The sequence below is a fragment of the Bos taurus genome, chromosome 27 (genome assembly GCF_002263795.3).
Source record: "Bos taurus isolate L1 Dominette 01449 registration number 42190680 breed Hereford chromosome 27, ARS-UCD2.0, whole genome shotgun sequence".
Classification (NCBI taxonomy): Eukaryota; Metazoa; Chordata; class Mammalia; order Artiodactyla; family Bovidae; genus Bos; species Bos taurus.
Genome location: NC_037354.1, coordinates 41,572,164 through 41,599,396, shown reverse-complemented (window position 1 = coordinate 41,599,396; position 27,233 = coordinate 41,572,164). Strand labels below are relative to the sequence as shown.

At 43.0% G+C, this 27,233-nt stretch overlaps 1 protein-coding gene across 7 annotated transcripts in view; it reads right to left on the bottom strand.

Moving 5' to 3' along the window:
* THRB (thyroid hormone receptor beta) overlaps positions 1-27,233 on the bottom strand; it is a 438,431-nt gene that overhangs the window by 299,198 nt on the left and 112,000 nt on the right. The gene's annotated exons all lie outside the window — the stretch shown is intronic.

Genomic DNA, 27,233 nt, shown 5'->3' with positions numbered 1-27,233 from the left:
CTGCACCCCCGGCATTTTACTGTTTCCGGCAGCGCACGGCCACAGAATCACCCCTAATGAGCTTCCTGCTAAGGTTTTCAGAGTCAAACCCATACTTTATTCTATGTTTATACTGATTTCTCTGTTCCTGGGTCAGGTCTACAGCTTTTGACCCCTCCCTAACTCTCAGGGTTTGTCTCCACTTCCTCTTCCCAGTTTCCTGTGATTTCAATGGAACTCAGTGGTCTCTAAACACACTGGGGGCTCCCAGCCACTCTGTCTTCATTTGCCCCCTCCCTACTCCTGTCCGTCACAGAATTCCCCCGTTGGGCCCGTTTCACTTTAAACACCAGCCCTAAATGCTTACCTGTATGAATACACATTCTATTACTTTGGTGCTCAGAATATATCATCTAGTTTTTACTTTTGTCTCTGTGTGTCCTATCTAAGCAGATAATAATTACACCTTTTAAAATCTTTACAGCTCACAAAACATCTTTTTTTGCTAATTTTCCAGCTTTATAGAGATATAACTGACATGTAAATTTAAGTGTACAAATGATTACATATATATATTTATAAATATATACACACTATGTGTGTGTTAGTTGCTCGGTAGTGTCCAGCTCTTTGCGATCCCGTGGACTGTAGCCTACCAGCCTCCTCTGTCCATGGGATTTCCCAAGCAAGAATATTGGAGTGGGTGGCCATTCCTTTCTCTAGGGGATCTTCCCAGTCCAGGGATCGAACCCAGGTCTCCTGCATTGCAGGCAGATTCTTTACTGCCTGAGCCACCAGGGAAGATCCATATATATACATGTAGGAAAAGGCAATGGCAACCCACTCCAGTACTCTTGCCTGGAAACTCTCATAGAGGAGCCTAGTAGGCTGCAGTCCATGGGGTCGCTGGGAGTCGGACACGACTGAGCGACTTCACTTTGACTTTTCACTTTCATGCATTGGAGAAGGAAATGGTAACCCACTCCAGTATTCTTGCCTGGAGAATCCCAGGGACGGGCGGCGGGGTGGGGGGGCCTGGTGGGCTGCCGTCTATGGGGTCCCAAAGAGTCGGACACGACTGAAGCGACTTAGCAGCAGCAGCAGCAGTATATATATAGTGAAATGATTACAGGTCCGTTAACACATCCATCCTGCTTCTGGTTACATTTTTTGTGGTGAGAACATTAAGGATCCACTCAGCGATTTTCAAGTATCCAAGAGTATTAACGACAGTCACAACACTATACATTAGATCCCACAGTTGACTTCTCATAACTGGAAAGTTGTAAGCTTTGACCACCTTCACTTATTTCCTTTAACCCCTGCCCCTGGCAACCATCTGTCTAATCTTAGTTTCTATGAGTTTGTTTTTTCAGATTCCACATATAAGTGAGGTCATACGGTATTTATCTTTCTCTGACTTATTTCACTTAGCATAAGTCCCTCAAGTTTCATCTATGTTGTCACAAATAGAAGGATTTTCTCCTTTTTTGTGGTTGAATAACATGTCAGTGTGAGTGTGTGTGTGTGTGTGTGTGTATTTTATTGAAATCACAGGAAACTGGGAAACAGTAGGAGGAGTCAAATAGAGAGTTAGGGAGGGGTCAAATGATACATCACATTTCTTTATCCATTCATCCATCAATAGACACTGAGGCTGTTTCCATGTTCGGCTAATTGTAAATCATGCTACAACGAACATGAGGGTGCAGACATCTTTTCAAGATAGTGATTTTATTTCCTTTAGCTATATACCCAGAAGTGAAATTACTGGATTGTATGGTAGTTCTATTTTTAGATTTTGAGGAAGCTCCAGACTGTTTTCTACAGCGGCTGCAACAATTTACTTTCCCACCAGCAGTGCCTAAGAGTTCCCTTTCCCTCCACATCTTCATCAGCACTTACGCCTTCTTGATAATAACGCTTTTAACAGATGTGAAATGATATCTCACTGTGGCTTTGATTTGCGTTTCCCCGATGATTAGCGTAACTGAGCACCTTCTCATGTACCTGTTGGCCATATGTACACTTTCTTTGGAAAAATGTCTACAGACATACCTTGGAGATATTGTGGGTCCGGTTCCAGACAACCACAATAAAGCAGGTATCACGATAAAGTGAGTCACACAAATGTTTTGGTTTCCCAATTATGTTTACACTACACTGTAGCTATTAAGTATGCAATAGTATTATGTCTGAAAAGCAATGTATACACCTTAATTAAAAAGTAATGCTAGAACTTCCCTGGTGGTCCAGTGGCTAAGACTGTGCTCCCAACACTGGAAGCTTGGGTTTGATCCCTGGTCAGGGAACTAAATCTCACATGCTGCCACTAAAGACCCCATGTGCCACAGCTAAACCCAGTGCAGCCAAATGAAAAAAATGTAATGCTGTTGGGAAACGGTGCCAATAGACTTGCTCCATGCAGGTTTGCTACAAACACTCAATCTGAAAAATAAAAAGCAATATTTGTGAAGCACAGTACAGCAAAGCATGATACAAGTATGCACGTATTCTGGTCCTTTGACCATTTTAAAATCAAATTTCTTTCAATTTTTTTTCTTTTGAGTCGTATGCATTTCTTCTTTTTTTGGATATGAACCCTGTAGCTGATACATAATTTGCAAATATTCTCTCCCATCTCGTAGACTGCCTTTTCATTTTGCTGATCACTTATTTTGCCACGCAGAAGCTCTTTATTAATAGCTTGATATAGTCCCTCTTATTTATTTTTGCTTTTGTTGTTTGTCCTTTTGGTGCCATACCCCCAAAATCATCATCAAGACCTAATGTTGAGAAGTCTTTTCCCAATGTTTTCTTCTAGGATTTGGATGGTTTCAGGTCTTACATTTACGTCTGTAAGCCATTTTTAGTTAATTTTGTACATGGTGTAAGATAGGGTACAGTTTCATTCTTTAGCATAAAGATATCTAGTTTTCCCAGAACCATTTAATGAAGTCAAGTGTTAGCTGACCTTATATGTGTGGGTTTATTTCTAAACTTTCAATTCTGTTCCAGTGACCCTCGTGGTGTTTTGTTTTGCTAGTACCACAGTGCTCTGATTACTATAGCTTTATAGAATAGTTTGAAATCAGGAGGTGTGATGCCCCCAGCTTTGTTCTTCTTTCTCGACTGCTTGCCCTATTTAGACTCTTGTAATTTCATGCCAATTTTAGAACTGTTTCTTCTATTTCTATGAAACATATTATAGAGATTTTGACAGGAATTACATTGAATCTATAGATGGCTTTTGGTAGTACGGATATGTTAACAATACTAATTCTTCTGATCTTTGAACACAGACTATGATTCCATTTATTTATCTCCCATTTATTTTAGATTTATCAATATCTTTATCATTTTCAGTGTACAGATCTTTCGTCCCCTTGGTTAAATTTATTCTTAAGTATTTATTCTTTTTGATGCTATTTTGAATGGGGTTGTTTTCTTTATTTCTTTCTCAGATAGTTTGTTGTTAGTGTATAGAAAAGTAATTGATTTTGTATGCTGTCACCTTATCCCTTCTCCAGTGGATCTTCCCTACCCAGGAATCAAACCGGGGTCTCCTGCATTGCAGGCAGATTCTTTACCAACTGAGCTATCAAGGGAAGTCCCATTTATTAGTTCTAACTGCTTTTAAATGAAGTCTTTAGGGTTCTCTCGGAGAAGGCAATGGCACCCCACTCCAGTAACCTTGCCTGGAGGATCCCATGGGCAGAGGAGCCTGGTAGGCTGCAGTCCATGGGGTTGCTAAGAGTCGGACATGACTGAGCGACTTCACTTTCACTTTTCACTTTCCACTTTCATGCATTGGAGAAGGAAATAGCAACCCACTCCAGTGTTCTTGCCTGGAGAATCCCAGGGACGGGGGAGCCTGGTGGGCTGCTGTCTATGGGGTCGCAGAGTTGTACATGACTGAAGTGACTTAGCAGTAGGGTTCTCTATATGTAAGACCATATTTTACTTCCTCCTTTCTTATTTGGAAGCCTTTTATTTCTTTTTCTTGCCTGATGACTCTGTCTAGGACTTCCAGTACTCTGCAGAATAGGAGTGGGGAGAGTGGACACCCTAGCCTTGTTCCTGGTCTTACAGGAAAAGCTCTCTGTCCCTCGTATGATGCCAGCCGTGGGCCTCTCCATTCCTGGTTGTTGAGTATGACGGCAGCCGCAGGCCTGTCATATATCGCCTTTACTGTGTGGTGTTGCAATCCTTCTATGCCTCATTTGTTGAGCTACTGTATCAGGAAAGCATGTTGAATTTTGTCAAATGCTTTTTCTGCATCTATTGAGATGACTGTATAATATTTACCTTTCATTCTATTAATCTGGTGTATCACATGCACAGGTTTGGCTGTGTTGAACCACTCTAGCCTTCCAGGATGAATCCCACGTATTATGGTCTATGACCCATTTCATGTGCTGTTGAATTCACTTTCCTAATATTTTGTTGAGAATTTTTCAACTATATTAGTCAGGGATTCCGGTCTGAAGTTTTCTTCTCTTGCAGTGTTCTTATCTGGCTTTGGTATCTGGGTAATGTCTGCCTTGTAAAGTGAGTTTGGGCGTCTTCCTTCCCTTCAGTGTTTTGGACGAGATGACAAAGGATTGGCATTAATTCTTTAAATGCTTCACCAGTGAAACAATCTGGTCTTGTGCTTTTCTTGGTTGGGAAGTTTTTGATTACTGAACTTAGTCTCCTTACTCATAATCTCTCTGTTCAGATGTTCTATTACTTTATAATTCAGTCTTGGTAAGTTATATCTTTCTAGGAATGTATCCATTTTTCTAGGTGTCCCATTTTTTGATTTATAATTGTTCATAGTAGTCTCTTATGATCCTTTGTGTTTCTGTAGAAGCTATGGTAATCTCTCTGCTTTCATTTAAAATTTTTATTTCTTTGAGACCTCTCTCTTTTTTTCTTGGTTAGTCTAGCTAAAGTTTTGCCAGCTTTTAAAAAATCTTTTCAAAGAACCATCTCTTAGATTTGTTAATATTTTCTATTGCTTTCCTACTCTCTATATGATTTAATTTTACTCTAATCTTTATTATTTCTTTCCTTTTTCTAACTTTGGGCATAATGTGTTTCCTTTTCAGTTCCTTGTGATGTAATGTTAGTAATGCAATGCACAAAGTGCACTCTAATAGATTATCTAATTTAACCCCCCAAAAGGCAGAAAGGGGAGCAATTACTTGTTCCCATTTTGCAAATAAACATGTTGACCCTCAAAGGTTAAAAGAGGTAGTCATGGTCACACAGCCAAAATTCCCTTCTTCCACATTTAATAAAATGAATAAACATTTCAAACATCAAAAACATCATTCAAAGAAAGAAATACAAACTAGCAGAACAACATTTTAAAGAAGGTGTTTAGGGAAAGGATGATATAATATGTACAGACTCAGGAGGAATTACGAACTCCAAAGCGATTCTAGGGGGGAAAGCAGTTCTAAGAGAGTTGCACAAATTTGGAAGAAATATTAATAAAGTCCCAGAATTCAGAGAGCAGCACTCCAAAGAGTCATTAGGCAATGTAGGAACAATATTTTTGCAGAAAAAGCTTTAAGAGTAGAAGTCTTGGCCCATGATACTGACTCAAAGTGGGAATGACTCTTTGGAAGGAGCTGAATGTGGGCAAGTAAGTGCATGGGGCTGTCTCTGTCAAATCAGAAGCTCTGAAAACTCTTTTCAGATTACAGCAAAGTGTGCACCAAAGGGTTCCCACTGACTGAAACAAATCATGTCCCTTCTTTAAAAATAAAAGCAGCATTCAATGCTAACTAAAGTTGCAGAACAAAAAGTAGAGCTCAAATTCATCAACTATTACTGTTCATGTCTCCCAGTTAAATCCCTGACTCTGCCTTCAAGCAAAAGTAAAATCAGTGATACCCAGTCTTCAAACATCTCTAAGAGAATATAAACAGATCTCAGAGAAGACGGGATGAGAAGTATGGTTCATGGACACAATATTTAGTTAGCATGCCCCACAGGAATATAAGAAACATAAAAACCAATGGCATAGCAACTATGCAAAAAAGGAAGAAGAAGAAGAAGAAGAAGAAGGAAGAAGGAAGAAGGAAGAAGAAGAAGAAGAAGAAGAAGAAGAAGAAGAAGAAGAAGAAAGAAGGAAGAAGGAAGAAGGAAGAAGAAGAAGAAGAAGAAGAAGAAGAAGAAGAAGAAGAAGAAATACAGACGGGAAGGAAACAGGGAGGGAGAGAATGATATAAAACAAAGATTGACAAAAAATACATTCCAGAAAAAGTCTTGAGAAACAGAAAAATTCCACAACAAAAGCTTTGCGTAGAAGACTTAAAAAATGATGAGTTTGACCAAGAATGGAGCAAAGACGAGATGCAAGGATAGTGGAATATGGAGAAAAGAGAGACAGTTGAGCTCAGAAAGCAAAAGAAAGGCCAGATGACCAGTTATGGAGAACTATGAAATAGGGGGAAATAGCTGGTCAATTTTTTAAAATGTCTTTTTATGGCAACTATGGTTATGATTATACAATCTAATATATTTTAATCTTTTTGCTAGACAAAGAATTTATGTCCTTAATAAAAATCATTTTTTTAAAAGAGAAAAAAATCATTAGACAAATGCATGAATACTATGGGCTTCCCCGATAGCTCAGCTGGTAAAAGAATCTGCCTGCAATGCAGGAGACCCCGGTTCGATTCCTGGGTCTGGAAGATCCCCTGGAGAAGGGAAAGGCTCCAGTATTCTGGCCTGGAGAATTCCCTGGACTGTTTAGTCCATGGGGTTGCAAAGAGTCGGATATGACTGAGCAACTTTCACTTTCATGAATATTATGAACAAGCTGGTCACACTAAAAATAAGTACTAATGACCAATAACATTCTCACATAAATAGATACATGCACATACACTTGAATTTATTTTGAAGGAAGACAAATCACACAAAGATTTAGTACTGATCAGACTGGCAAACATTTGAAACTTTGTTAAAGCTGTTGATAGTATGGGGAAGCAAGCAGTCTTACAAATTATTGGTAATGGTATAAAATGTTGTAAACTTACTTTAAAGCAATTAAAATATATCAATTAAATATTAAGTGTACCATGTTTTAACCCAGGAATTACCTTGGTGAGAATTTGCCGTTGCTATTGTTTAGTCATTAAGTCACGTTTGACTCTTTTGCAACCCTGTGGACTGTAGCCAGGCTTCTCTGTCCTTGGGATTTCTCAGACAAGAATACTGGAGTCGGGTGTCATTTCCTTCTCCAGGGGATCTTCCAAACCCAGGGATCAAACCCGTATCTCTTATGTCTTTGGCGGGTGAGTTCTTTACTACTGAGCCACAAGGGAGGGCCTGGTGGAAATTTAGCATGCTACGTTTGCCTAATCTGCAAACACAAATACACAGCATAGGAGGTGGCGGTGGGGGTTTAGTCGCTCAGTCGTGTCTGACTCTTTGCGACCCCATGGACTGAAGCCCACCAGGCTCCTCTGTCCATGGGGATTCTCCAGACAAGAATACAGGAGCGGGCTGCCGTTTCCTTCTCCAGGTTCAATTCCTGGGTCTCCTGCATTGCAGGCAGATTCTTTATCAACTGAGCTACGAGGGAAGCATGCAGTATGAGTGTGTCATGTTAAATTGTATAGTGTTTGAAATACCTCTCCCCCAAATTAAACAAAAACAACCTGTTTATCAATGAGTTACTTGTGAAAATAATTATGACATACTTGTATCATGAAATGTAGTAAGATTGTTAAAAGGATGTTATTGAAACTGGGGCGGACAAGCTATCCTCAAAACATATTATTAAGAGAAAAATGCAAAGTCAGAACAATGAAGGAGGGTAATTTCACATATATAAGCCAACAAAGAGCATCTGTTCCTTCCTTCCTTACCACTGACATCCAATGCACCACTAAAACATTTGGAATTTATTTTCCAAAATACAATGAAATGTCTCCGTTTTTCTTCAACCACGTGCTAGTCCAAGCTGCCTTTGCTCCTTCCCTTACACTCTGCAGGAGCCTCCTACCTGGTCCAACTAGGTGCTTCTCCTCACTTTTGCTCAGTCTGCACTCCAGCCACACTGGGCACTTGGAACAAACTACGGTCCCTCGGCACACACACAGACTTGCACACACCTTTGTCCCTCTCTGGAACATTCTCCTCTAATCCAACTTAGCTTTCCATTCTTCCTTCAGATTCCAGTACAACTATCCCTTAGGGACAGAGAAACTCACATGTTCTTCTTTGGTTGCATTTAATTTATACACTTTAACATACATTATACATTACCTATGTGTGACTAGTATTTATTTTCCCCTGCTAGACTATAATCTCTAGGAAAGTTGATTGTATACCTATTTTGCTCATCACTGAATCCTCAATAAGGTAGGTGACTTAGAAATAAAATAAGTATGTATTTCAGTCTATATAGCCATCTATCCATCCACCCATCCATCCATCGATCCATCCATCCATTAATCCATCCATCCAACCTGCCATCCGTCTATCTGTCCAGCCAGCCAGCCATACATCCCTCCATCCATCCATTCTGTAGTTGTATTAACAATATCTGGAAGACACTATTATTATCTACAGATTGAGGCTGAGGGAATAGAAGAGAGTGAAAAGTAAAAAGATTTATTTTTTTTTTCTTTTAAACATTTGCACTAGCTTACATTTATACTAGGTACATGGAATAAAAATATTGTTGATGACATGAGATCAAGTTTATCTTGAACATTTCTACTTCAGTCAGTTCAGTTCAGTGGCTCAGTCATGTCCGACTCTTTGCAACCCCATGGACTGAAGCATGCCAGGCTCCCCTGTCCATCACCAACTCCTGGAACTTGCTCGAACTCATGTCCATTGAGTTGGTGATGCTAATTTTTTAATATCTTGTCACTAGGACTACAACAGAAACTTTGACAAACACTCATATCAACACAATTCTCTTTTCTTGCCAACTCAATTCAGGTCTATTGTTAAGTGTAGAGTAAATAGTTCTTCTCAAAAGCATTCTTATGTGTGTTTGTATACTCATGCAAACACACAATTTTCCCCATTAAATGTGCTAGATAATTTGCTTGGGAAATTCGGTCACATTGTCATCGTTTTTTCACAGAAAGGAACAATGTGGAGGAAACAAGATTCTCTTGATTCTGAAAGGGATCTCTTAAACTCAATCCACCTTAGAGCATCTTCCCTTGAAGGAATTACAGCTCCTAAACAACAGTTTGATAAGGTAAACACTCAACAACGAGGGAAGATTTTTGAAATACATAACCAAAGAGATCTTTCTTGGTCTCTATTTCTGAGATACCACTAGTCTCTCTCTGATGTTGGTTTAGTTTGGAAAGTTCTCTTGGGAGCAACAGCAGTCTGGGCCCCACGAAGTCTTGCCACCTTAATATGTGATCACCAATCATCTTTCCATTCATCAGATTTTGTTGAATACACGAGCCTCTGACTTTTAATTTTGGTTTCTAGACAGGGGCAAGTTTGGACTTACAACACAATCACAGAACAACCCTATGGAAGGAGCCCTAACAGAGCAGAAAGAAAACAGACCATTCTGTGTTGTTTTCAGCTTTTCTGAATCATTCAAAAAGAGGGATGATTTTGTTTGATCACTGATCAAACTCTGCATTCTTATGTGTTGGAAACTGTAACAACTCCGAGAACTTCTGGAGTTAGGCATAAGAATGATTGGGAGAAGATGAAATATTACAAGGTATTATTCATATATATATTCAGAAAGCATCACTACGAACAAAGCTAGTGGAGGTGATGGAATTCCAGTTGAGCTATTTCAAATCCTGAAAGATGATGCTGTGAAAGTGCTGCACTCAATATGCCAGCAAATTTGGAAAACTCAGTGGCCACAGGACTGGAAAAGGTCAGTTTTCATTCCAATCCCAAAGAAAGGCAATGCCAAAGAATGCTCAAACTACCACACAATTGCACTCATCTCACACACTAGTAAAGTAATGCTCAAAATTCTCCAAGCCAGGCTTCAGCAATATGTGAACCGTGAACTTCCTGATGTTCAAGCTGGTTTTGGAAAAGGCAGAGGAACCAGAGATCAAATTGCCAACATCTGCTGGATCATGGAAAAAGCAAGAGAGTTCCAGAAAAACATCTATTTCTGCTTTATTGACTATGCCAAAGCCTTTGACTGTGTGGATCACAATAAACTGTGGAAAATTCTCAAGGAGATGGGAATACCAGACCGCCTGACCTGCCTCTTGAGAAATCTGTATGCAGGTCAGGAAGCAACAGTTAGAACTGGACATGGAACAACAGACTGGTTCCAAATAGGAAAAGGAGTACATCAAGGCTGTATATTGTCACCCTGCTTATTTAACTTATATGCAAAGTACATCATGAGAAACGCTGGACTGGAAGAAACACAAGCTGGAATCAAGATTGCCAGGAGAAATATCAATAACCTCAGATATGCAGATGATACCACCCTTATGGCAGAAAGTGAAGAGGAACTCAAAAGCCTCTTGATGAAAGTGAAACTGGGGAGTGAAAAAGTTGGCTTAAAGCTCAACATTCAGAAAATGAAGATCATGGCATCCGGTCCCACCACTTCATGGGAAATAGATGGGGAAACAGTGGAAACAGTGTCAGACTTTATTTTTCTGGGCTCCAAAATCACTACAGATGGTGACTGCAGCCATGAAACTAAAAGACACTTACTCCTTGGAAGGAAAGTTATGTCCAACCTAGATAGCATATTCAAAAGCAGAGACATTACTTTGCCAACAAAGGTTCGTCTAGCCAAGGATATGGTTTTTCCTGTGGTCATGTATGGCTGTGACAGTTGGACTGTGAAGAAGGCTGAGCACCAAAGAATTGATGCTTTTGAACTGTGGTGTTGGAGAAGACTCTTGTGAGTCCCTTGGACTGCAAGGAGATCCAACCAGTCCATTCTGAAGAAGATCAGCCCTGGGATTTCTTTGGAGGGAATGATGCTAAAGCTGAAACTCCAGTACTTTGGCCAGCTCATGCGAAGAGTTGACTCATTGGAAAATTGGAAAAGACTCTGATGCTGGGAGGGATGGGGGGCAGGAGGAGAAGGGGACCACAGAGGATGAGATGGCTGGATGGCATCACTGACTCGATGGATGTGAGTCTGAGTGAACTCCGGGAGTTGGTAATGGACAGGGAGGCCTGGCATGCTGCGATTCATGGGGTCGCAAAGAGTCGGACACGACTGAGCGACTGAACTGAACTGAACTGATTATTCATATAAATGGCCTTCCCATGTGGTGCAGTGGTAAAGAATCCACCTACAAATGCAAGAGACCCAAAGACCTGGGTTCGAGTCCTGTGTTGGGAAAATCCCCTGGAGGAGGAAACGGTAACCCATTCCAGTATTCTTGCTTGGGAAATCCCATGGACAGAGGAGCTTGGTGGGCTGCAGTGCATGAGGTCACAGAGCTGGACATGACTGAGCAATTGAGCACTGTAGCACTGATTCATATAATGTAAATTGATTAACATAATTATAAAGAAATCTCAATCAGATAACATCCACTCGAGAATGTAAGTTGGTGTAGCCACTGTGGAAAACAGTATGGAGGCTTTTCAGAAAACTAAAAATAGAACTACCATATGATTCAGCGATCCTATTTCTGGGCATATATCCAGACAAAACTGTAATTCAGAAAGATAATGCACCCCACAGTCACAGCAGCACTGTTCACAGTAGCCAAGACATGGACACAACCTAAATGTCCACTGACAGATGGAAGGTAAGAAGATGTGGCGCGCACACACAGTGGAATATTACTCAGCCATCGAAAAGAAGGAAATACTGCCATTTGCAGCAACAGGGATGGGCCTAGAGATGAGCATACTAAGTGGAGGAAGTCAGACAGGGAAGGACAGACACCATACGATATCACTTACGTGTGGAATCTAAAATACGACACAGATGAACCTACCTATGAGACAGAAACAGAATCACAGGCTCAGAGAATAGACTTGTGGCAATTGATGGGGAGGGGCTGGGGGACGGGTGGAGTGGCAGGTTGGGGTCAGCACATGTTAGCTTTCATATACAGACTGGATAAACAACAAGGTCCTGCTCTACAGCACAGAGAACAATATTCAATACTCTACGATAAACCATAAAGGAAAAGAATGCAAAATAATGGAAATATACATGTATAGCTGAATCACTTTGCTGTAGAGCAGAAGGTAACACAAGGCTGTAAACCAACTGTACTTCAATTTAAAAAAAAGAAAAGGGAGAAAACAATAGCCACTAGAACCCTTGGGGTGGAAGATGGTGAGAGGAAGGGGAAATTTAGGAGAGGTTTGACTCTGTGAAAATGGTGAAAACCTTGCTTAGAGGGCAGAACCCCCTCCAGTTATTCACCTTAGTTTGACTTCCCCCCTCGGTATCACTCACCCCTGGTACAACGAGAGTGTGCCACTGCGGACTGCAGAAGCCCAAGGCTTAGTCACTTGACTATAAAGAGTTCCTCTTATACAGGGACCCCTGGAAAGAAGCTAAGAGAATTTCCTAGTACTTTGCTGTTGCTGCTGCTAAGTCACTTCAGTCGTGTCCGACTCTGTGTGACCCCATAGACGGCAGCCCACCAGGCTCCCCCGTCCCTGGGATTCTCCAGGCAAGAACACTGGAGTGGGTTGCCATTTCCTTCTCCAATGCATGAAAGTGAAAAGTGAAAGTGAAGTCGCTCAGTCGTGTCCAACTCCTAGCGACCCCATGGGCTGTCCAACTCCTAGCGACCCCATGGACTGCAGCCCACCAGGCTCCTCCGTCCATGGGATTTTCCAGGCAAGAGCACTGGAGTGGGGTGCCATCGCCTTCTCCTAGTACTTTAGCACATGCCAACAAACACATTTCAGAATTCATCAATATGTAAGCATTGCACTTAAAATGCGTGTATCCCTGGTCAATGTCATAGGGGTCAGAACAGAGGTCGTCTTTAACGAGTGCGTGGGCAGAGGTGGGGGGAGCCTCCAGGTGTTGGGGTGTTCTATCACATGACCTGGCTGGTATATACATGGTAAAAAGTCATCAGCTACTCATTTTACGATTTGTGTACTACATGAATGTAACACCTTGATCAAGATGGAAGGCAAGGAAAGGCGCAACTGTCCTCTGAAAGGCTAGGGCAGAGTAACCTTTCGCAAGAAAAATGACACACCCTGATTGTCATTTCTAAGGTCTAATAAGAATTTTATGGTCTAATAAGAATTTTATCATAAATGATTTCTTACAGATGTCCTAAAGATAGGGCCTCACCTGCTGGAGAGTAAGAACTTAATTCGAAATGCTGAATTTTTATTTATAATCAGGAAAAGATGACTGACCACCAGCATGCTATTTGGGAGAATCAAATAAGTTGAAAATTTCTGCAACAGAAATTTCTTTTTTAGTCCTGGTTTTGACATTCCCACTTGTATCTAGGGGAGCACCCATATTATTAAAGAATTCCCAGAAAACAATCAAATGCACTACAGTTTGCACGTGTACACATTTACACACACACACACACACACACTCATTCGTGTGCACTGGACGGGCTGGAGGTGTTGCCACACTCTAAATATTGGGAGTTGCTTCCTATTTTTACATCCAGCATAGTCTGCCTGTAAATCCTTAGAGGTTTGACCTATACATTGTAAAAATGAATCCTGCAATTATAACTATATTAGAACAAAAGTTATAACCCACACTTTAAGCAAGTTGGAACTAAATAGCAGACTATGATGATTTAACAGAAAGATGAATGGACCAAGTAACCGACAAACAACAGAGAAAACTGGCTCTCCAAGTTCATCCAGGCCGTGGAAGTCAGGCTGCGCTCCCATGTGGAAATGACCTACCAGGGTTTGGAAAGATTCTGAGATAAATCTTATGTCAACCCTGCCCTTCTCCTGAAACACTGTACCCAGCCTTATACATTAATTCTCATCCTACAATTGTAAGGTCACATACTTCTTGTACAGCCTGTGGCCACGGCAGCAGTCCATTTGATGTACCATATGACTTTTTAAAAAATCATCTTCTTGTCCCCTCTCTTTAAATGTCTACTTTCAGACTTCATAGCTTGGATGCCTTTTTATTTTCAATAACCTCAAACCCACGCCATCCAAACTCCAGGGTCCATCAACCCCTCCAGATGGAGGTTCCTGAGATTTCTAGACATAGCCTCTCCCAAGGTCCAGACCTCTGTTTTCACGTCCTGAAGATGCACGCACGCTCTCTCCGCATCCAGCTTTATGTCATCCCACGGTTTCAGTAATATAAACGCAAAACCTGAGCTGATGCAATGACCAAATCCTCTCTTCCCTCCACCAGGAAGGCTCTCTTCCGTTTCCTTCTACTGGCGCTGCTCCCATCCCGTCGCCGGCCCTCGGTGCCCCTCGCCTCCTCCTCGGAGTCTACCCACTCCAGGGTCTCCGTGTATCCATCCGCCTCCCCAATCAGAGTCACTGGTAAAGCGCAGCTCTGACCACACCCTTGCTCACAAACCTCTTCGGTTCCCCATTTCACACAGAATAAAGCCCTAACTCAGTACCTAAAGCCATCTACAAAGAGACTGTAATCTAATTTGGCAGATTTACCCTCCAAACCATGCTCCAACTTCCATGCCTTACATTCGGTCAAACTTCTGCGTGCTCAGTTGCTTAGTCATGTCTGACTCTGCAACCCCAGGGACTGCAGACTGCTAGGCTCTGAATCCCTCTTGCCGGGATTTCCCAGGCAAGAATATTGGAGTTGTTGTTCTTTCCTTCTCCTGGGAATCTCCCTGACCCAGGGATCGAACCCGAGTATCCTGCATTGTCAGGTGGATTCTTGATCACCGAGTCACCTGGGAAACCCCGAACCTCCTGCATCTCCTCCCAAACCCCAACTATTATCCTGTCCTTAAAAAACAGTTCCTTCCGTTTGAACGCTCCCCTCTGCCATGTTTATTTCCAGGTCCGTTTCAAAGAGGAGAGCAAATGGTTTTGTGATAAGATACCAGACTTTGGCTTCATACACGCTGGATTCAAATTCCAGGGCCACTACTTTCTCATCATCAACTCTTAGGCAAATTGCTTAATGTCTCTGGTAGCCTCACTTTCCTCTTCTGTATGCAGAGAGGATGATAGTACAGGATCTATATCGAAGGACTGTGGAGGGGACAAGTGAGTTTTAAAATGAGAAAGCACTTAACACAACCCTCATACTCAACACGCATCCATAGAAGCTATCATTCCCATTGATCCCCACTGATCTTATCATCATCATCATTATTATTGACTTCAAGATGTTCCTGTGTCATCAACTGAAATGAAAACCCCCCTCTCCTTTGTCCTTCCACAGGACACTGGCCATGCCTCTAATTACATTTATCAAAGTATGACGTAGCTGAGAGTTGCTAATGACTGCCTGCCTTATTTTACAGGAAGAAATTCTATAAACGTTTACGAAGTACTAAACGGCATCTAAATTATCAGTAGTGTCTTCTTAGGGCTGCATTTACTCCTCAGTTATTCCATCATTTCTGTGTGTAAGATGTTTCCTGGACACACAGAAAGAAGTTGGGCTTTCTTTTTCAGAAGACATGGCCATTAGTGTGCTTCCAAGTCTTAGAGGTGAGTCCAGGTAATCGGAATGGTTTAAGAAGCACTAAGGAAGATGTGCCGATCACAGGACTCATTTGCCTGGCTGAAGTCCCCAAGAGCCAAGCCCTGGAGGAGCCAGCAATGCTGAAGAGGTTCTGGCTTTGCTGCCCAAGTGTAGGTAATGGGCTTAAGTAATTGCTGTCCTTGGGCAGCCAGTCAAAATGCAGAATTGAAACTATACAACGGCAAGCACGCCTACGGAGGAAAAATTATCAACTATTGTTAGAGAAAATAATAAGTGACTATTGACATTTCTTTTCTTTTTTTTTTTTTTTTATTGTTAGAGCAGGGCTTTAAGAAAGCAGGGTAGTTAAGGCTGTCAGAATTTCACTTTATCCCCCTCTTGGAGGCTGTTAAAAATTCACTCATGCTGAAACTTGCCTTTCAGGTTCTCAGCCAGATTTGTGCTTGTCTCTACTCTGTGGTTCTCCAGTGGAATGCAAGTTGTAACTCAGGGGCCAGGGCTTTTTCAAGGAGCTTTCCACAGACGGCTTCCTACCTAGATTCCCTTTTCCTGACTCGCTCCACTCTCTGCCAAAGGTGGCTTTTAACAACCAAAACAACCCCAAAGATACACTCAACAGAGAGAAGATTAAAGGCTTTTGGCGGTGTTTATACAAATAGCCACAGCAATAAGCGATACTCAACAAGTAGAAATCCATTCAGCACTTACTAAAGGGGATCGCCATCTTGGAGTATCCATAAGAGAGGCAGTTGAATCGGCAGGTACTTTTGCAGCTCTCACTGAATGAGAAGTAATGACAGTTCCAAAATGTCTTTGTAGCTATGCCATGGAGGTGACAACCTGGTAGGAGGGATGAGCTAGAGCTATCCCGAGGCTGCATTTCTCTGCTGAACCCACTGATTTTCTTTAGGCTGTGAACTCTTAGCACTCAACGCTCCCCAAGGACCATCCACCAAACTATTTCCCACTGAAGACAAAATGCTAGGCGGAGGGGTGAGAACTGATCATTTCTTGGTCAGTTACTATGGACCGGGCAGAATGCCAGTCACTTTAATAATCATAAGATGATGCATGAGACACTCTCCCTAGTCTCCAGTGGAAACCTATTTTAGGTGTAAATGTTGTTGTTGTTGTTCAGTTACTAAGTCACGTCCGACTTTTATGACCCTGTGGGCTGTAGCCCGCCAGGCTCCTCTGTCCCTGGAATTCTCCAGGCAAGAATACTAGACTGGGTTGCCATTTCCTCCTTCAGGGGATCTTCCCAACCCAGAGACCATACTCGTGTCTCCTACATCTCCCAAACTGGCAGGTGGATTCTTTACCACTGAGCCACCTGGGAAGCCCACTCAAGCATAAATGGGTTTAAAACATTCTCAGGCTTGCTTTGCTTATCTGAAAGCAGCTGTCCAGTGAGACTTATCATGCTGATCAGCAGAAGAGCTATCACACGTCCAAGAGTGTCCTGACTCTGGTAAACACATCGCCAGAGATCCCAGATCCACATGTCGGGTCGTGCACGTGCCGTGCTCCCCATTACCGAAGTTCCAGAACCTGGAAACGTGCTACCATTAGCCTTTTATCATTGTAAGTGTTTCTGCAGTCCTGTCCACTTGCAAACTGCTTAACAATCAACTCTATCCTTGACGTCTCCCAAGAAATCAGAGAGCTTGACATTTGTCATGTGAAGCTGCTTAGTCACGTCTGACTCTGCGACCCCATGGACTGTAGCCCACCAGGCTCCTCCATCCATGGAATCTTCCAGGCAAGACTACTGGAGTGAGTTGCCATTTCCTTCTCCAGGGGATTTTCCTGACCGAGGGATTGAACCCAGGTCTCCTGCATTGCAGGCAGACGCTTTACTGTCTGAGCCACCAGGGAAGCCTGACGTTTGTTAGCTTTGTTTAATGGCCCCGGATTCCCAGGTCCAGAGTTGAAAGAAATCGTGGGGTACACAGCCAGCCAGGGCTTAAGACCCACACAGCTGCTCTGTTTCCATTCAGCCTCTCAGCAGCCCAGCTGCTTCCCAAGGCTCTCCCTGAATATATATATATATATATATATATATATATATATATATATATATATATATATAATGTATACATGCATTATTTTTAAACGCTTGGAGTTAAGACAATCCCAGGAAGAATATTGGCTCCAATTCTCCATTTTTAGCATTAACCGCTCAGAGCCTGGGCTCTGGGCCAGCCGGGACGACTCTGGCAGGTCTGAGAGCCCCGCAGACCACGTGCCTCAGTGGGTAGGGAGCAGCGCTGAGCCGGTCCAGGGCCGGCCTTAGCCTGTGTCCGAGGCAGGAGGAGGGCCAGGTGCCCCGCACGAAGCTCAAGTGTGTGCCAGCTGGGTGGGGCCTGCGGAGATGTGAGGCGGGGCCCGAGTGGGCAGAGCTGCTGGGACTCGGAAGCTCCACTGGAGGCTGATGGAGGACCTCTCCAGGCTGTGTGTCCGCTACAACACGAATCCCAGCCACGGGAAGGTGAAGACCCAGAGACTCTGGCTTTCCCGTGGGGAGGGGTTAACCACTGCCTTAGAAAATGGGTGGCAAAGTATGGTCAGAGTCATAAGGAATAACTGTAGTTCAGCTTTGATAAACTTGGGGAGAGATGTCCCTCTCTCCTTGGAGTCGGGCTGTTTTTGGTCTAATGTTCGTGAATAAGGTCATCAGCTCATAATTGTGGGATAATTGTTTATGATCCAAAGTCATCATCTCATAATGGACAGTGATGTCTTACTATGTTTTTTTTTTTTGGAAAACTGAAAATTTTGACTGTATTTATTGGGACCTCCTGAATGTTGTATTATCCTAAATTAATTCTGAAAGATGCAATTCCTACCCAAGTCCAGAGGACTATGATAAACTTAGTGTTTGATATAGTCAACGTTTTTCATTTTTGGTCTTTTTTAATTCGAGTATAATTGCTTTACAATGCTGTATTAGTTTCTGCTATATAACAGCCTGAATCAGCTATGTGCTTAGTTGCTCTGCTAAGTCGCTTCAGCTGTGTCCGACTCTGTGTGACCCCAGAGACGGCAGCCCACCAGGCTCCCCCGTCCCTGGGATTCTCCAGGCAAGAACACTGGAGTGGGTTGCCATTTCCTTCTCCAGTGCATGAAAGTGAAAAGTGAAAGTGAAGTCGCTCAGTAGTCTCCGACTCTTAGCGACCCCATGGACTGCAGCCTACCAGACTCTTCCGTCCATGGGATTTTCCAGGCAAGAGTACTGGAATGGGGTGCCATTGCCTTCTCCAACTTAGTCGCTCAGTCATGTCTAACTCTGTGACTGTAGCCTGCCTGGCTCTTCTGTCCATGGGATTCTCCAGGAAAGAACACTGGAGTGAGTTGTCATGCCTTCCTCTGGGGAATCCTCCCATCCCAGGGATTGAACCCAGGTTTCCCTCATTGCAGGCAGATTCTTTACCATCTGAGTCACCAGGGAAGCCCAAGAATACTGGAGTGGGTAACCAATCCCTTCTCTAGGAGAACTTCCTGACCCAGGAATTGAACCGGGGTCTCCCTCATTGCAGGCAGACTCTTTACCAGCTGAGCTACCAAGGGAGCCCCATATCAGCTCTAGGTATTCATATCTCCCCTCCCTCTTGAACATCCCTCCAACCTTTCAATCCCAGCCCTCTAGGTCATCACAGATCACTGAGCTGAGCAACCTGTGTTATACAGCAGCTTCCCACTAGCTGTCTGTTTTACACGTGGTAGAGTATATATGGCAATACCACTCTCTCAATTCGTCCCCCCGCCCCCGCCCCGCCCTCGCTCACATCCACAAGTCCATCCTGGACTTCTGTGGCTCCATTCCTGCCCTGCAAATAGGTTCATCTGTACCATTTTTCTAGATGCATTGCTGTATGATACTTGTTTTCCTCTTTCTGACTGACTTCCCTCTGACAGACTCTAGGTTCATCCACAGCAACACAAATGACCCAGTTTTGTTCCTTTTTACGTCTGAGCATTATCACACTGTGTGTGTGTTTGTGTTTTACATCTGCATATTATCACAGTGTGTGTGTGTTTGTGTGTGTGTGTACACCGCATCTTCTGCCACTTCATGACTTTGTAGTAAATGTGCAATGATTGCTCAAAAATATCTTTCATTTTTAAACTATGTTGTTGTTCAGTCACTGAGTCATGTCCGACTCTTTGCCACCCCATGGACTGCAGCACGCCAGGCTTCCCTGTCCTTCACCATCTCCTGGAGTTTGCTCAAATTCATGTCCATTAAGTCAGTGATGCCAGCCAACCATCTCATTCTCTGTCATCCCCTTCTCCTCCTTCCTTCAGTCTTTCCCAGCATCAAGGTCTTTTCCAATGAGTCCGTTCTTCACATCAGGTGGCCAAAGTACTGGAGTCTCAGCTTCAACATCAGTCCTTCCAATGAACACCCAGGACTGATCTCCTTTAGGATGGACTGGTTGGATCTCCTTGTAGTCCAAGGGACTCTCACGAGTCTTCTCAACACCACAGCTCAAAAGCATCAGTTCTTTGGCACTCATATTTCCACTAATATCAAGAAAGACAATTGTCTCAACTTAGAAATTATTTATGAACGAGGTGTCCCTTTGCATTCCAATTCCAAATCTAATTTGTTTCTAGTATTCTGTTTACTTCTCTTTAAACAGTTAGGATCAGCTGACCTATCTCCTGCCGTCATTTCATCAGCAGCATCATTTTTATCACCCATTTCCTATAAGCCAGGCATCATCCTGAAATAGGAGTCCTAATAGCCAGGCTTGGAGGGAATGATGCTGAAGCTGAAACTCCAGTACTTTGGCCCCATCATGCGAAGAGTTGACTCATTGGAAAAGACTCTGATGCTGGGAGGGATTGGGGGCAGGAGGAGAAGGGGACGGCAGAGGATGAGATGGCTGGATGGCATCACTGACTCGATGGACGTGAGTCTGAGTGAACTCCGGGAGTTGGTGATGGACAGGGAGGCCTGGCGTGCTGCGATTCATGGGGTTGCAAAGAGTTGGACACAATTGAGTGACTGAACTGAATTGAACTGAATAGCCAGGCATCACCCTGAAAATTGTACATGTGCTGATGAGAATGACTGAGATCCCTATTTTAACAGATGTGGAGACTGGGACACAGAGACTGAGTAATTCACACACGAGCAGTCATGCTGGAACTGAGACGTAAGGAACGTAGTCACAAAGCCAGACTCCTTAGCACTAGGCTCTCAGTGGAACCCTCCTGCTATCCTGCTTGAGTATGTTGCCATTTCCACAGCATTTTTTTCGGTGAATCTTTTTATTTGATTCTTACAACCACACATTAGATTTTATTTAACCTGGAAACCCCCCTTTTATTTCTTCCAAGTCTTAGAAAAATATGTAGTATTTTTTATTTTTTTGAATTATTAAGGATTTGGCTAATTTTTTTTCCAGATGAAAATTCTGAATTGAATCTAAAGTAACATGATGGACTTCTCTACCTAAAAATGTTAAAGTTATATTCAATTGTAAATCATCCTCAAATAACTCTCTATGGCCTTTTTTTCCTATTATAAAGCAAAGTCCTACATTTTTCAGGGGGATGCTCTGAACTCCAGTAGAAATAGGGAGTATATTTAAATGTTGTAAGTTATAACTGACTGCACTGCAGAATCAAATAGTTTAGGCTTGACATATTTATAGTTATATGAGTAGCGTTTGTACTCATATGTCTACATTTATATATACCAGGCCAAATTCCAGAAAGGACGTTCAGAGGTTTGGAACATGTACTGCTGGGAATTTATGTATACCCCTGCCCTCTCTTCATGGGAAAAATAAGTAGTTTATTCTACTTTTCCAATATCTCTACTTACATGCACAAAGTTTTAAGAAAAGACATATGTGATAATGTGGCCTAATGAAAACAAATGCTAAATTTGTTACTGGATTACTGTTTCTTTGGATGCTTACTCATTCCGAGTTCTTACATTGTTCCCAATTTCTGACACATCGTCCTTAGGGAAACATGAGTGTTTTGCAGAGAACAACTGGGCTGAATTACACAGGAATACAAATCCTAGAGACACCGTGACTTGAATGTCTACACTGTTCCTGGAACAAAATGCCTCGCGTCTGCTATCCTACAGATGACCTTTAGGACATTACAGGGTGGCACTGGGACAAAAGACCAGGACCTCCAGATCACGCAGAAAAACAAGGAAACACTCGGGAGGATTAAACACCCAAGGTCGCCTGAAGAACCAGATCCCACGCCTGTTTAGAACAGCCTCCCTGTGCCAGACCTGACATCCTTGTCATGAGAAATGCTCCCTCCCACTGACAAACAAATATTCCTGCTGAACAATGAACCCACCGCCCTCCACCAAAAACAAAAACCAACAGGGAAACTTGGGCTTGGTTTCAGCTTTGTGGCCAACAAATACCTGCATAAACAAGCTCTGGGTCACCAGTTGAAAGCTAGTACTCATCAAGGTCATATATCTCAGTGCTTAACCTGACCAGATACCTTAGGTCAGGCAGTTGCATTTCACCTTTGCATATTCAGACCAAAGAAAATATATATTTGTTATTTTAAATCACTGGGTAGTTCTCTGAAATGCCGACAGATCACCAAAGTTATGGAGAGTAATAATGTTTTTCTTAAGGTTCAAGAAGACCCTGTGAAGCAAGGTCCTGTAGGCTTTAAGATCACTGAAGGAAAAGAAGGATACAGGAGAGAGATCTGACGCGTCCACACATAAACCCAACTTCCATTTTGGCTGACAGTCCTTTTAATTCTTTGGATTGAAGGCCCAAAATATGAGTTTTGAAACGGGAGGCCCATTTTATCTTTGGTATTGAAAGGGAGAAAGGAATAAAGTATATAACTCACAATGTGGGCCACAGATTTTACACGTTATCTCAGTTTATCCAATAATGACCATGAATAAAGATTTTTATATTCCTATAATTTAAAGAGGAGGATGAGGCTCAAAGAATTTAAATACTTCACTGCAAATTACCCTGACTGTATAATATGGACCCAGCTCTATGTGAATCTTTGCTGCCTTCTTGGGATAAAATGGGATTTGCCTGGGAGGATTCCCAGGAAGCGATGGAAGTTTAACACAGTCCCCGAAAGCAGGCATGAACGTGCCCGCCTAAAGCTGAGGACGCAGTAAGACCCTTGCCAGGTACGTTCCCTTCCTAAACAAGCATGCAGAGGCTGTTTGGGAAAGATGAACCTCTGTGCATGAGTATCAGTACCCATCGAGCTGAAGAGAAGGAAGGAACATGACTCGCTCCTAAACGTGGGCTTGCTGTCGGTGGCCTGACTGCGGGCCGTTTCCCTTCCTGTTGGTGGGACCGTTCTCCTTCCTTCCTGCCACCCTCCGAGCAGCACAGAGCTCTGGGATGGGTGACACTCCCCTCTGCGTTGGGCACTATTTGACTCGAGGGGCTTCCAGAGGGGTGATTTGCCTACTTTTTCTTTTTTTCCAGTGGCACAGCTTGCAGGGTCTTAGTTCCCCAACCAGGGACTGAACTGGGGCCACAGCCCTGAAAGCTCTGAGTCCTAACCACTGGACCACCAGGGACCTGTCTACTCTTTCCTTAAGCGTTTCTAGATAACACATTCTCATAACCCTCCAGGAAACCATGGCTGCCTCACAGCTGTCAGGAGCCTTCTCTCATTCACACAGGAAGGAGCACAAGGCAATGAAACCTCCTCAGATGGCAGCACAGCCTTTCCTGACCAGAAGGGGTGCGCCTGGCGCTTCCTGCTGGACAGGGCACGCCTGCGCCCGGCGTGCATTTGTGCGGCTCAGCATGCAAAATGACTCAGCTCCTTCAGACGCCTTTGGTGATGGTGGCTATCACTCTTCGCCTGACTCCTAGGTGCCCCCAGCAGGGAAACCTCAGACCAGAGACTGTGTAACGGTGTTCTCTGGGGGTCCCAGGTGTGTGTTTGGGCTTCCAGCCAGAATATGGGTTCACTGGGGTAGAGCAGAAAGAAGCTGCAATTTGCTGGCGATTCTTATCTGGAATTAGCTGCCCCATATGCCAAGCCCCGTGAAGTTCATCACACAGCTGATTTCCAGCAAGATGGTCACGGCCCACCAGTGAGGAGGCTATTTCAAAACTCATTTAGCATATCCACATCCAAAGAATGAAGTTGGATTTTTTCCTCACACCGTGTACAAAAACTGTAACTCAAAGTGGATTACAGACCTAAATGGAAAAGCTAAAACTGTAAAATCTTAGAAGAAAGTAGAGGAGAAAATTTTCATTATCTGGGGGTATATAAAGCCTTTTTTTTTTTTGGATAAAACACCAAAAGCCCAAGCAATAGATCAAAAATAAATTAACTTCATCAAAATGATTTATCTCGAACTGATTCAGTGCATTGAATCAGATCAGATCAGATTAGATCAGTCACTCAGTCGTGTCTGACTCTTTGTGACCCCATGAATCACAGCACGCCAGGCCTCCCTATCCATCACCAACTCCCGAAGTTCACTCAGACTCACGTCCATCGAGTCAGTGATGCCATCCAGCCATCTCATCCTCTGTCATCCCCTTCTCCTCCTGCCCCCAATCCCTCCCAGCATCAGAGTCTTTTCCAATGAGTCAACGCTTCACATGAGGTGGCCAAAGTACTGGAGTTTCAGCTTTAGCATCATTCCTTCTAAAGAAATCCCAGGGCTGATCTCCTTCAGAATGGACTGGTTGGATCTCCTTGCAGTTCAAGGGACTCTCAAGAGTCTTCTCCAACACCACAGTTCAGAAGCATCAATTCTTCGGCACTCAGCTTTCTTCACAGTCCAACTCTCACATCCATACATGACCACAGGAAAAACCATAGCCTTGGCTAGACGAACCTTTGTTGGCAAAGTAATGTCTCTGCTTTTGAATATGCTATCTAGGTTGGTCATAACTTTCCTTCCAAGGAGTAAGCGTCTTTGAATTTCATGGCTGCAGTCACCATCTGCAGTGATTTTGGAGCCCAGAAAAATAAAGTCTGACACTGTTTCCACTGTTTCCCCATCTATTTCCCATGAAGTGGTGGGACTGGATGCCATGATCTTCGTTTTCTGAATGTTGAGCTTTAAGCCAACTTTTTCACTCTCCACTTTCACTTTCGAGGCTTTTGAGTTCCTCTTCACTTTCTGCCATAAGGGTGGTGTCATCTGCATATCTGAGGTTATTGATATTTCTCCCGGCAATCTTGATTCCAGCTTGTGTTTCTTCCAGTCCAGCGTTTCTCATGATGTACTTTGCATATAAGTTAAATAAACAGGGTGACAATATACAGCCTTGACGAACTCCTTTTCCTATTTGGAACCAGTCTGTTGTTCCATGTCCAGTTCTAACTGTTGCTTCCTGACCTGCATACAGATTTCTCAAGAGGCAGGTCAGGTGGTCTGGTATTCCTATCTCTTTCAGAATTTTCCACAGTTTATTGTGATCCACACAGTCAAAGGCTTTGGCACAGTCATTAAAGCAGAAATAGATGTTTTTCTGGAACTTTCTTGCTTTTTCCATGATCCAGCGGATGTTGGCAATTTGATCTCTGGTTCCTTTGCCTTTTCTAAAACCAGCTTGAACATCAGGAAGTTCACAGTTCACATATTGCTGAAGCCTGGCTTGGAGAATTTTGAGCATTACTTTACTAGCATGTGAGATGAGTGCAATTGTGCGGTAGTTTGAGCATTCTTTGGCATTGCCTTTCTTTGCATTGAATACATTGACCCAATTGAATACAGGGACCCAAAAATGCAAGCTGGGACTATTGCTTTGCTGGTTATCAATACCACATAGAAAAATGTTGAGTGGCCAATTGTGTTCCCTTTAGAAACTGACCAGTTCTTTCTACCCTGTTTTTTAAGCACAGTTGTGAATCAAAATACCAGTTTATGTGATTTAAAGAATAAAAATGACACGTTTTCCAATATCTAAGTCAAAAGTCAGACAGCAGTTAGAACTCACCATACAGTCACTTAAATTTAGTTTTATGAAGGGAAAAGACTAAATACTTTAAAACATTCAGATATTGTTAATATAATTAAAAGTCTGCTACTATCAAGTTTTAAGTAAATAGAAGAAAACTTTTATGAACTGAGGGGAAAAAGACAGCCCCTTGGAAGTTTATGAACACTGCATTTGTAAAAGAAAAAAGGAGTGTTCGAAGATTGGTTTGGTGTTTTCAATGCTTTGAATGAACACACTCTGGAGTGGCCCATCAAAGAAGGGTATTATCAGGGCTGTGATATGTCCATTGCCTGTCTGGTTGCTTGGAGACCTCCTCCAAGCTTCTGAAAGTAGACTCCTAGTGTAAAACCATCCCGTGCTCAGTGAGTACCTAGAAGCGTTCCCTTTGTCTGCTTTGCTCTTTCATCTCTGGCATGCAGTGATGAGTAAACAAAGAATGTGCATTTTCTTTGCAATAAGAGTCATTTTCATCAGTGTTAACACGTGCAATCAAGGTGGCCCTGCATGCGTGCACACGTCACCACATACAGCGGCCCCTTTTCACCTAGAATTGACCTCTTCCGCTGCAAGGTGGCTGGCCTAGCCTCAAAGCGGAGAGAAGCTCACTTGATCAGATAAAGTCACTGCTGGTGGAAGAGAAGCCTCCTCCCTAGTCTGTCCAGGGTCTTCTACATTGTACTACAACTGACTGCCTGGCTCTAGCAGGACTGAACCGGGGCAACGAGGAACGGAAGAAGGAAAACTTAGACGATCACTCAGGGCATAGCACTGCTATATATAAAATAGACAAACAACAAGGATCTACTGCGTATCACAGGGAACTTAGTCAGGATCTTCTTACCACCTATAATGAAAAGGAATCTGGGAAACGACATGCATCTGCAGCACCTCGCACCCAAAACACTGTGAACTGACTATACCTCAATAATTTTTTTTAATTAAAAAGACAAACACCCTTCAACAAACCTCAGATCACTGAAAATAACCAAACAATCCACATTTATATTTTTGCAAATACTTTACTCTCCCAGTCTACCCAAAAGATATTATTATTATCTTTGCTCAGTCGTGTCCAGCTCTTTGCAATCCCAAGGACTGTAGCCTGCCAGACTCCTCTGTCCATGAGATTTTCCAGGCAAGAATACTGGATTAGGTTGTCATGCCTTCCTCCAGGGGATCTTCCCGACCCAGGGATCTTGACCAGTGTCTCTTGTGGCTCCTGTAATGCAGGCAGATTCTTTACCATCTGAGCCACTAGGGAAGCCCCACCCAAAAGAAATAATGGTGGCGAAAGTGGCAAATTTGAAGTTAATGACTCTTTTTTCTTTTTCAACTGGTAGACACCTGGCAAGAAATGTATTTCCAAAATGCAGAGCCAGAGACGTGATTTGTCTGATTCATAGAAAAATGAAAATGCAGGGTACTTGTTCATAAATGAGTAAGACTTTCAAGACGGTGACAGAAAGGCTCTGGACCAGGCATGGAGTCCCGCAGAGTGCAGGCCAGGATCACTGCCTGGCTGCTGCCCAGGAAGCCAGTCTTGCCAAAAGATAAGCAAGAAGGGAGGCGGTGGTCTGCCTAACCCATCGCTGGATCTGTGGTCTGAGAGCTGGTTTGACTTCTCTTGGCTGAACTCACAGCTTAACAGTGGCCTGTGTCACTTCTGCATTTATAGAAACCAATGCCCAGAGAAA